We start from the raw sequence: 10,594 nt of genomic DNA on the forward strand, positions 1-10,594 counted from the left end.
TAACAGAATGTATGAGGCTTCGATGAAAAGGAAATTGCCCGTCATGCCTCTAAATAATTTGCTTTAAAATAATTGAAGCACTTATCAAATCATCAGATGTTTATAATTTAAATGTTTCAGTAGCCATCATATTATATGTATTTTATGAGATTTTAGCCAAAAATATGGATTGAAAAATAAAGGCTGAAGTGGAAAATCCAAAGACTTTGGACTCAGCCCCTAGGTTTAATTCCTAAGCAAGTTACTTTACCTTTCTGAATCATCATGTCCGTCCCTTCTGTAAAATGAGAGTGAAGAAAGCTACCTCCCAATGTCATGGTGAGGATTGGAGATAATGTTTAGTAAAGCACTTGATACTACCTGACTCGTTAATATATATTCAAGTCTAATCAGAAAATAAATTCATGGGATTTTAAAACTTTTAAATTTTATTGGAAGGGATTTTAGAATTTTTAAATTGCAAGGATTTAGAATTTTCTACTTAATACAAGATACATATGTTTGTCACACTGTACAAGCTTTTGGATTTCAGTTGAGAACAATGTCAGGTGTTTAAGCTTATGTTTCCAAAGCCTCCACTCTGCCTCTTGCCCACATTTTGTACACTAATCAGATACCTGAATTGTTTTGCTGTATCTCTCCAGAAAAACCCAGAAAAATGAGTGATGAATTGCTAGTGTGGAAACGGTTTTTTCTAATGCAAAAGGACAATTCATTCAAAGAGGTAAACTGCGGCTTGCCCTTGACCATTGAATTAAGGGTGATTATCCCAGTCATAAATAGCTACAGCTGGTCCATCACAGTGGGGTTATATGTTTGGTGCAATGTTGAACTACCAACAAAGTTACTAGATTTCACCAGAAACTAATCTAGCGAGCTGACTTTTGAGTGACCTGCCTATATATTGGGGGAACACCAGAGTTTGGGCAAGTGCCAAAAGGTCTTAATATTAAAGAGAGTTAAGCTCAAAAGCAGAAAAAGTTGTTAAAGACTGTTTTGGTATACGACAGCCTTTCCAAGAGAAGTGTTGAGAAATCTGCTTCTGGAGCTATTTAAAATGAATTGTCCAAACAGAAAAATTCACAAAAATATGAGAATTAGCCAATATACTCTTTTTTTAAAAATTTATTTAATTTATTTATTTTTGGCTGCATTGGGTCTTCGTTGCTGCGTGGGCTTTCTCTAGTTGCGGCGAACGGGGGCTACTCTTAGTTGCGGTACGCGGGCTTCTCATCACGGTGGCTTCTCTTGTTGTGGAGCATGGCCTCTAGTCGCTTGGGCTTCAGTAGCTGTGGCATGCAGGCTCTAGAGAGGAGGCTCAGTAGTTGTGGTTCATGGGCTCCAGAGGGCAGGCTCAGTAGTTGTGGTGCACAGGCTTAGTTGCTCCACGGCAAGTGGGATCTTCCCAGACCAGGGCTCAAACCCGTGTCCCCTGCATTGGCAGGCAGATTCTTAACCACTGCACCCCCAGGGAAGCCCAACCAATACACTCTTAACTAACGGGTCAAGGAAGAAGTCACAAGGGAGATTTGAAAATACTTTGAGACAAATGACAATGAAAAAAAAAACACCCAACATGTATGGGATACAGTGGTGCTGAGAGGGAAATTTATAATTCTAAATACATACATTACAAAGAAAGATTTCAAATCAATAACCTACCTGTAGTTCTTAAGGAACTGGAGAAAGAGAAGCAAACTACACCCAAAGTTAGCAGATGGAAAAAAATAAAAGTTAAAGTAGATATAGAGAATAGAAAAACAACAGAGAAATCAATGAAGCCAAAAGCTGCTTCTTTGAAAAGACCAACAGAATTGACAAACATTTAGCTAGATTGACTAAGGAAGAAGAGAAAGAAGGCTCAAATTACTAAAGTCAGAATGGAAGTGGGGACATTACTACTTGATTTTATAGAAATAAAGCATTTATAAAAGACTATGAATAATTGTAAGCAGACAGATTGGATAACTTAGATGAAATGGACAAATTTCTAGAAGCACAAAGCCAGCCAGTACTGAATCTTGAAGAAACAGAAAATCTAAATAAACCTTTAATAATGAGAATTGAATTAGCAATCAAAAATCTCCCAACAAAGAATAACCCTGGACCAGATGGCTACACTGGTGAATTCTACCAAATATTTAAAGAATCAACACCAGTTTTTCTCAGTCTCTTCCAGAAAATTGAAGAGAATACTTCCTGACTCATTCTGTGAGGCCAGAATTACCCTGACACCAAAGCCAAACAAAGGCACTATGAGAAAAGAAAACTTCACACCAATATCCCTTATGAATATTGACACAAAAAGAAACAAAATATTAGCAAAACCAAATTCAGCAGCATATTAGAAGGATTATATACCATGACCAAGAGGGATTAATTCCTAGAATGCAAGGATGATTCAATACACGAAAATCAATCAATATAATACACTACTTTAACCGAATGAAGGGGAAAAATAACATGATCATTTCAATTGATACAGAAAAAGCATTTGACAACATTTAACACCCTTTCATGATAAAAAAAAGAAAACCTCAATAAACTAGGAATAAAAGGAAACTACTTCAACATAATAAATGGTATATATGAAAAACCCACTGCTAACATCACACAATGCTTTTCCTCTAAGATCAGGCAAAAGACAAGGATGCCTGCTTTCATCACTTCAGCATAGTATTGGAAGTTCTAGCCAGAATAATAAGACAAGAAAAAGAAAGAGCATCCAAATTGAAAAGGAAGAAGTAAACTTAACTCTGTTCAAAGATGATACGATCTTATATGTAGAAAACCCCAAAGATTCCACACACAAACTATATTTAGCTCAAATAAATGACTTCAGCAAAGTTGCAGGATATAAAGTCAAAAGGCAAAAATCAGTCACACTTCTATATACTAACAATGAACAATCTGAAAAGGAAATTTAGAAAACAATTTGATTTACAATAGCATCAAAAAGAAAAAAATAGGAATAAATTTATCCAAGGAGGTGAAAGATTTGTATACTAAAAAGTATAAAACATTACTGAAAGAAATTAAAGAAGACCTAAATAAATGGGAAGACATTCCATGCTCATGGATCGGAAGACTTAATATTAAGATAATACTACACAGAGCAGTCTACAGATTCAGTGCAATCTATATTAAAATTTCAATGGTGTTTTTTACAGAAAAAGAAAAGCCCATCCATAGGTTCATATGAAGTCCCGAGGGACCAAAACAATAGCAAAACTGTAGGCAAATTGTCCATATAGCCAAATTTGTCAGAATAGCCAAAACAATCTTGAAAGGAGAAATAGTTGGAAACCTCAAGCTTCCTAATTTTAAAACTTACTATAAAGTACAACAGTCAAAACACTGATACTGGCAAAAGGATGAACATACAGACCAATGGAACAGAACGGAGAGCCCAAAAATAAACCCTTGCATTTCTGGTCAATTTTTGGCAGAGGGTCCAAGAGCATTCAGTGGGGGAAAAGACAAGTGTTAATAGTCCTAGAAAAACTGGATATCCACATGCAGAAGAATGGAGCTGGACCTTTAGCATATAGCACACATAAAAATTAACTTGAAAAGTGAATCAAGGCCTAAATTTAAGAGCTAAAACTATAAAACTCTTAGAACAAAACAGTTCTAAGTGAAAATCTTCAGGACCTTGGATTAGACTGTGTTTTCTTAAGCATGACACCAAAAGCACAGGCAATAAAAGAAAAAAAATTACATAAATTGGACTTAATCAAAATTAAAAACCTTTGTGCATCAAAGAACAATGTCAAGAGAGTGAAAAGACAATCACAAAATGGGAGAAAGTATTTGCAAATCGTAATATATCTGATAAGGGATAAGCATTCAGAATGTATAAAGAACTCCTACAACTCAAAAACAACAAAACACCCCAATTCAAAAATAGGCAAAGGATTTGAATAGACATTTCTTTAAAGAATATATACAAATGGCACATAAATATATACAATGAAAGCACATGAAAGGAATCTCAGCATCATTAGTCATTAGAAAAATGTCAATCAAAGCCACAATGGGATACCACTTCGTACTCATTAGGATGGCTATTATGAAAAAATAAAAAGAACAACAAAATAACAAGTGTTGGTAAGGATATAGAGAAATGGGAGCCCTCATCATTGCTGGTAGGAAAGTTAAAACTGGTACAGCTACTGTAGAAAAAGTTTGGTGATTCCTCAAAAAGTTGAACATGGGGTTACTATATGATTCAGCAATTCCATCCCTAGATAGATACCTGAAAGAACTGAAAGCAGGGCCTCAATCAGATATTCATATACTAATGTTCATCACAGCATTATTCACAAGAGCCAAACGTGGAAACAACCCAAATGTCCATCGATGGATGAATGGATAAACAAAAGGTAGTATGTGCATACAGATGGCCCCTAACTTATGATGGTTCAATTTAAGATTTTTTGACTTTACAATGGTGAGAAAGTGATATGCCTTCAGCAGAAACCATACACTGAATTTTGAATTTTGATCTTTTCCTGGGCTAGCGACATGTTATAGTACTCTCTGGAGACACTGGGCAGCAGGAAGCAGCTGCAGCTCTCAGGCAGCCACGCAATCGCAGGGGTAAGCAACCGATACGTGTACAACCATTCAGTATCAGACAACCTTTCTGCTTTTCACTTTCAGTACATTAGTCAAAAAATTACTTGATTTTGCCCAACTGTAGGCTAATGTAAGTGTTCTGAGCATGTTCAATGTAGGTTAGGCTGAGCTATGATGTTTGGTAGGTTAAGTGTATTAAATGCACTTTCGACTTAACTGTTTTCAACTTAGGATGGGTTTATGGTTTATCAAGATGTAACCCCATCATAAGGAGAGGAAGATCTGTACAATGGAATATTATTCAGCCATGAAAAGGAATGTAATTCTGAGATGTGCTACAACATGGATGAATCTTTAAAACATTATGCTAAGCAAAATAAACCAGACACAAAAGAACAAATATTGTAGGATTCCACTTATATGAGGTATCTAGAATAGGCACTTCAGAGAGACAGAAAGTAGAATAGAAGTTACCAGGGGCTGGGGGAGATAGCGAGTTATTGTTTAATGGGTACAGAGTTTCTGTTTGGGATTATGAAAAAGCTCTGGAAATAGATAGTGATGGTAGTTATACATCATTGTGAATGTCCTTAGTGCCACCGAATTGTAAACTAAAAATGGTTAAAATGGTAAATTTTATGTTATGTAAATTTTACCACAATAAATAAAAACAAGCCCCTCCATATTTATTCCAGCATAATTTTAATAGAAATTGGAAATAACCTAGATATTTGTTAACAGAGGATTGGGCTAACATTGTGACATGACTGTATGGATTTCTTAATAGTCTTGCTTTCACCTCTGCCCCTTTACAGAGCAGCCAAAATGATTCTATTAAAACATCAGCGTTAAATGAGAAGAGCAGGTTAGTGAACTAAATGCATAGTATGATGCCATTTATGGGGTGGCGGGGGAAATCTATATAAGCATAAAAGAAATCTGAGAGGAGATATATCACACTTTTAACAGAGGTTATCTCCAGGTGGTAGAAAGACAAAGTGCATGCATGCGCACGCGCGCACGCGCGCGCGCGTGTGTGTGTGTATGCTGTGTGTACTTTGTTCTATGTAGCAACAGCCTTAGTACCAGTTCTGTTTCTTGGTATTTATCTTACTGAAATAATCAAAAATGTATATATCACATTATTGTTCATAATAGCAAAAAAATTGAAAATAGCCTGTGTTGACAATAGGATATCTGTCAGATAAATTTTGAAATATTCCTAAACAATGAACTAGACTTTTAAAAGTCCAGAAGTCAACAAATAAGGGCCTGCAGAATAAGTCCAGCGGTTGTCTTCCTTTTTTTTTATAAATAAAGTTTTACTGAAATATGGCCATGACCATTTATTTACATATTGTCTATGGCTACTTTCCTGCTCCCGTGGCTCAACTGTACTGTTGTGGCAGAGACCAAATTGCTGGCAAACCTAAAACATTTACTGTTTGGCCCTTTTCGGAAAAAGTTGCTGAATCCTTGGACTAGAATATAGTAATTAAAAATGATTTGTGGGAGAAAAACATGGAAAATGTTAATGATACATATACATAATATACATATCCATGGTTATAAATTAAACTATTTATAACGATTGAAGATACCATAGATATATGTGTAAAAAGGCTGGAAGGATACATACAGAAATGTTATAAATTACTTCTGGGTGGAAAAAAATTAAAAGGTGATCATTATTTCCTCTTTTACAGTTTCTTGCATTTTCAAATTTTCTACGAAAACTATGTATTGCTATTTTTTGAATCAGAATAAAAAGTCAACTTTCAAATATCTGGTTTGCTTTCCTAAAGGAAAGAGTAGGTCATCTTTCAAAGTCTTTCCTAAAACGTGATTCTTTGTGAGACTTGGAAATGAGTCTTCATTATTAGGCAAATGGCCAAGCATGCTTACCGCCACCAGGAAGTAAAAACCCTATGCTTTGCTGAGGCAAACAGGTTATACTTTACCTTGTAAATGCACTTTATTTTTTCAGATTGTATTGACTAAGTATGTTATTAATCAGGGTCCAAGTTCAAGGTCCTGACAATCTAAAGAAGGTGAATCTTAGGGACTGGAGGTATTTTAGAAACCTTGTGTTAAGCTCCCTCATTTTACTATGAAGAAAAAGACGGAAAGGTTAACAACTTGTCCCTGTTAGATCTGGGCAGACTCCCATTTGGTTTCCATGCTGAGTTCTGCAAAATAAATGGAAGTAAATGAGGGAGAAGAAAGGAACATGGATTCCAGCAATGCTTCGGCTTACATAAAAATCAAAGTCAGGAGTCCGTAACCATTATGGCCAGGCTAATTAAAGTAAGTGTATGTTTATTTTTTTAGAGGAATGTTACTCTAACCATTTTCCCTTCTATCCCTCTTTATTTACATACTAAACTACTAGTAACTGTTGTTACAATAACAATATATCACATAACTGTTATTGTGGGCATACATTTCACAATAGGTAGCTAAGTCTTCTTACTTCACCATGTCTTTTCCTTCTAAGATATTGGATTTTATTCTATTTTATTTATTATTTTATTTTTATTTATTTATTTTTTTGCGGTACGCAGGCCTCTCACTGCTGTGGCCTCTCCCGTTGCGGAGCACAGGCTCCGGACGTGCAGGCTCAGCGGCCATGCGTCACGGGCCTAGCCGCTCCGTGGCATGTGGGCTCTTCCCGGACCGGGGCACGAACCCGTGTCCCCTGCATGGGCAGGCGGACTCGCAACCACTGCGCCACCAGGGAAGTCCTTGGATTTTATTTTTTTAATTTGTTCTACTGAGATAAAATTTACTTTGAGTGAAATGCACAGTTCAGTTTTGACAAATGCGTATGCTCAAGTAACTAACACCCCAATCAAGACATAAAACATTCCCACCACCTGGGAAAAATGTCTCATGTCCCTTCCCAGTCAATCTTGCCCTCTGTCCTGATTTATATCACCATGAGTTAGTTGTGCCTTTCTAGAACTTCTTATAAATGCAATTCTTCAGTATGTAGTCTTTTGGGTCTCGCTTCTTTACTCAGCGTAATGTTTTTTTTGAGAATCATCATGCTGTGGGGTGTATGATAACTTATTCCTTTTCATTGCTGACCAGTCGTCTATTTTACAAATATATCACAGTTTCCTTCCTCCTCCTCTTTTGTTGAAGGACACCTGGATAGTTTCCAGTTTGGGCATTAAACAAAAAATTTCTTCTGATCCTGGAACCTCTTTGTCCAAATAAAAAGTTTTGAGAATTGGATTTTGTTACTTTGGAGATTCTGCCTTCCACTGATATGTTTCAGGGTCCTTCCTCCCTTCATCTCCTCTCCAGGAAAATCACAATACATTCAACTGGAGAAGAATGATATGGGTAATATTGAAGATGGGCAAGTTTATTTGGTCATCATACAAGTCCTAAAGGCTGAATATAGAAAACAAGTTAATATCCTGACCAGTCTCACAATCTAATTTTGGAAAGGGCAGGTAAAGCTGCAAGGAGTGAAAAAGTGAGACAATACGGCCAACCCATAGAGTTAAAAGCATTGTCAGGGCCCAAAGGTAATTATTACAATTAGAGCTTGTACTTATCGAGCCTGAGCTAAATGCCAGACATTGTGCTAATTACTCCATCCAGTCTTTACGCTTGATGTAGGCACATTTGTTATCCCAATTTCATGTAGGGTACATGGACGCTCAGAGAGTACATAAGGAAGTACCTAACACTATATGTAGAAGACACTCAAAGGAGTATATATGAAGCAAATCATAGGAATTTAAAGGAAATGAAGGGATTAATTTTTAAATGGCTAGTGGAGTTGTGCCACTAAATAAATAATTAGCATTTCAACTTTCTCTTCTCATTAGCATTTTGCAAACTCTTCTTAAGCCATAAGCCCTCTCTGTTCATGCTCACTGACTCTGGATGGATATACTGTGTAGCATTCACCTCCCAGGGAATTACCAGCCAGCTGGACAATTGTAGTTTTACAAACAGAGTAATTTAACACCTCTCTCTTTTAACACCACTCTTTTTTTTTTTTTTAATTTTTTATGTATTTTTTTTTTGGCTGCGTTGGGTCTTCGTTGCTGTGCGCGGGCTTTCTCTAGTTGCGGCAAGCGGGGGCTACTCTTCGTTGCGGTGAGCGGGCTTATTGTGGTGGCTTCTCTTGTTGCGGAGCACGGGCTCTAGACCTGCGGGCTTCTGTAGTTGTGGCATGCGGGTTCAGTAGTTATGGCTCACAGGCTTAGTTGCTCCGCGGCATGTGGGATCTTCCTGGACCAGAGCTGGAACCCGCGTTCCCTGTATTGGCAGGTGGATTCTTAACCACTGCGCCACCAGGGAAGCCCAACACCACTCTTGATAACAAAATAATAGTACAGATATTTTGGATATCTGTACTATTTGTACTGTTACCAACAATTCTGTTATCTGTACTGTTACCAACAATTCTGGCTGAAATCCATGTACAGCAAGAAGGATTCCAGTGAGAAAGCAAGTGGTTTAAAATTATCTTTGGGGATTCAATTTTAAAATGTTTTCCTTAATGCCCTTCTTGTCCTCCTTTCCCTCTCTCCCCAGCCCAAAGATCTTTTAGTATTCTCTTCCTTTACTGCTACTGATTATTATATTATTCATCTATTTAAAATAGGAAGGATGGAGCAGAAAGTATTCCTTTTTCTGGCAAGAAAGCCCTGAATATCATTTGGGGAAATTCATCCCTAAGAAGCACTGAATGAGCTATGTGGTTTCATGTTTAAAATAGTTTATCCATAGTATGTATTATGAACAATGTAGCTTCCTCTATTAGTTTGCAAGGGCTGCCATAACAAAGTACTACAGACTTATTTCCTCACAGTTCTGGAGGCTAGAACTCTTAAGATCAAGGTGTTGGTAGGGCTGATCTCTTCTGAGGACTCTCTCCCTGTCTTGTAGATGGCCATCTTCTCCCTGTGTTTTCATGTTGGCTTCCCTCTGTGTCTGTCCATGTCCTAATCTCTTCTTCTTAAAAAGACACCAGTGATATTGGATTACAGTCCACTTATATGACCTCATTTTACTTTACCTCTTTAAAGACCCTATCTCCAAACAGTTTCATTCTGAGGTACTGGGGGTTAGGACTTCAACATATGAATTTTGGGGGAACACAACTCAGCCTATAATACTTCCTATCTGCATCACAGAGCTGTTAGCCTAAATAAGAGAATTACTTAGGAAAACAATGTGAATGTAATTATATCCTGTATAAGAGGGTGTCTGTTAAGGTCGTTAAAGTAGTCACATGGTCAACTACTTTAAAATCATTTGTGAATTTAAGTTGCTTGTAAGGAAAGATGTTAGTGGCTACTATTTTGGAGAACAGGCTATGAAGAGAATCAGATGACATATTGAAGATCATCTGTGCAAACCAGTGGTAAAATTTTTTAAATTCTCAAAATTGAAAAAAAATGAGAAAAGTAATCTAACAATGGTTACTTATAGAAGATAAGAGGTGTGTTTTTTGGGGAAGCTTAAAATAATTTATGAAGAGCATGGCAAAAATAGTATTAGAACAGAGTAGATGTGAAATAAAGAATAAAAAGGATCAGAAAATGGGAAACATTTGTTCATTATCATCAGTTACGTTGATTTATACGAGACTGGCCTTTTAGCAGACAGGAAATGGTCTAGTATCGACAATTCTGTGTCAACCTAACATAAAAGAAACCAGAGGATTTAGCCTGTAGAAGACAGAAAAGGGAAGTGCCTACGAGCCATAATTACGGAAAATTAAAGGACTTTGTATTGAAAGCATTACACAATTCTCACTTAAAATCTCAACCTCAGCATAGTTATAATGATATTGTGACCCACTCCTCACCTGATTGATTTTATATTATTAGCTACTTAAATCCTCCAAGCAAATTTCTGGATTAGGTCTTCTGCTTTACCCAGGCCACACGCTGAAACGGACGCTGAACTTTCACTCTCCACATAAAAGGGATATTCCCGTGTATGGCAAGTTATAAGAGCTTTACTCCATCACCCCACCCAC

The sequence above is a fragment of the Monodon monoceros genome, unplaced genomic scaffold, assembly GCF_005190385.1.
Source record: "Monodon monoceros isolate NGI ecotype Baffin Bay Population unplaced genomic scaffold, NGI_Narwhal_1 Super_Scaffold_20, whole genome shotgun sequence".
Lineage (NCBI taxonomy): Eukaryota > Metazoa > Chordata > Mammalia > Artiodactyla > Monodontidae > Monodon > Monodon monoceros.